Genomic DNA, 2,374 nt, shown 5'->3' on the forward strand with positions numbered 1-2,374 from the left:
ATATGAGCAATGCACTAATAAGATACCAAATAGCATAGGCTCAATAGTCACAAGGTTAGGTTTTACCAAATTGTTGATATCCTCTCTCAAAATATTCATCATACAACACCCATAATTAATCACATCTTCAATAAAGGGCAAGATACATAAAAAATGACATTTTGGCCTTTTTGCAGTTTAACCGCTATACTGTTGTGATAGAAATTTCCACTATTTTCAGTTTAGCAGACATGGCTTCTCCTTTAAATACATGACATTGTATTTACTTCCTATAATAGCATCTAACTTTTTTACTTGTAAGGTATTAACAACTGTTAAACCAGAACAAAAATAGGGTTTCATAGTGGTCTTTGTGGAAATTTCTTTCAGAAATTGTTGGCTTTCATTGATTCAAAATAAAATATAGTGGTTAAACAGAAAAAAAAAACAAGTAAAAATAGTGGCTATTATATTATGTGTATTTCCCTTTAACAAATGTTTTAGAAAATAAGTGTATACTTAGGGAAATGGAAGGAGAGAGTAAGTAAGGGTAAATTTATAAAAAGGCAGGACTTAATATTCGTTATTAAGTCAAGCAAACTTTCATACGAAATGACATCTCATAAAAAACTATAATTAGTTAAACAATAAACTTATATAAAATAATAATAGTAACAAATAAATAAAAACTAACCTCTGCCACTCGCCAATTGCTTTTATATGCCTCTCCACAGCTCTATAAAGACGATCCAAGGTATACAAAATCAACCCATACATACATTGCCCATCTTTCTCCTGCACACAAACACACACACAATAAGCTCATAAATTTGGACTTATTATTAGTAACAAAAAAAGTTTTTACTAGCCCCTGATCAATGCAAGTTTGGAACTGCAGGATTTTCTTCTCAACTTCCACAATTAATAGTCTTCTTTGCACTCGAGCAATTTTCCCTTTGCCTTGTGCCCTTGTGTCCTGAGACAATCAAATGACAAGATAACTGGGGGTATTTTGGTCTTTCAATTAAAAAAAGGAAGAATGGAACTGAATTCTTTCCATGACCACCCTATGAATGGTGAAATCCATTAACACAGAATTTAAAGGATTCTGGAAAAATTCATTTGGCAACAAAATACACCATGGAATGGAATGGAATCCCAAATTCCACTTTCATCAGATTCCGCTGGAATCTAATAACCAAATACGCCCTTAAAGACACATAGATCAAGCTAAATTTTAACTACTAATAAAGAACGGGATGAGCAAATGCAGAAGTTTTAATGAGTAGGCAGAATTAATGTTTCCTTGTTTAGCCTATGTTTTTTTAAAGTGCACTAAATCAACTTAAATAATTATAATAAAACAAAAGTTGCCACCAAGCCATTAGAACTTGTATAGCTAATACAACATGTTACATTTTTCACTTAAGAAAAATAATTTAAAAAAAAAACTGATTTCTGCTTTCCAATTATAGCCTCAAAGACAGGACAATTGATGACTAAATGGGTTTTGTTTATGTAATAGCTATAAAATCTAACAATAGGCTAAAGGGGCGACTGGAATGTAAATGGAAGAATCTGGAATCTAGACTATTTTATGCTAAACTATAATTAGGGTAGTTCATGAAATCATTGATGGAATGGATTTGGAAATCAGTGGTAAGTTATAAGATCCTTTAAACAAACGATTCTCTTAAACTCCCAGAAACTGGAATTTAGTTCTTTTAACCAAACAAGGAACTAACATGGATTTCAATTCAAAATCCTATGGAATCCTTCAATCCAAACACACCTCAAGTATTTGTGAACCCCCCAGAATGGAAAGTAAGACAATCGTCAAGTTGATTTGTTGTTACAAGGCATAGAATTAGAAAAGCTTTATAGGGCTATTTTCAATGATGAGTACAGGATTGGAAAATCACAAATATAGAAGGACCAATATGAGATATCTGTTTGACCCAAGCACGCAATAATATGAGAATAAGTAGTGAGAGAAAGAATGCGGGTAAAGCAGCAAGTATGGCAAAGTTTATCTCATTCACCCTCAATATCTAATTAAGCTGAAGCATTGCCCTGTTTTTAATAAATTAGAAATATACTCATTACGAAAACCTTATTCTATTATCAGTAAATAATATCAAATTTATAACCTCAACTCACGTTTCAATGACGAGTTTTAGCTTCTAAATCCGTCATCACGAAAAAAATCTCAATTGTAGATTAACAACTACCGAATTTATGAGAGAGTGTTAGTTACTTGAAGAGTCAAAAGGCTCATACAGGAGAAACAGTAATACGGAATATAGACCCTTCATGCCCGTCCAATCTACATATTGGGACAACATTGTACTCAACGCTCTTTGATTTTTATCAGCTACATTATCCAGATTAGACA

This window comes from Lactuca serriola, chromosome 2 (assembly GCF_051521515.1).
Source record: "Lactuca serriola cultivar US96UC23 chromosome 2, Lser_US96UC23_V15, whole genome shotgun sequence".
In the NCBI taxonomy this organism is placed as follows: domain Eukaryota; kingdom Viridiplantae; phylum Streptophyta; class Magnoliopsida; order Asterales; family Asteraceae; genus Lactuca; species Lactuca serriola.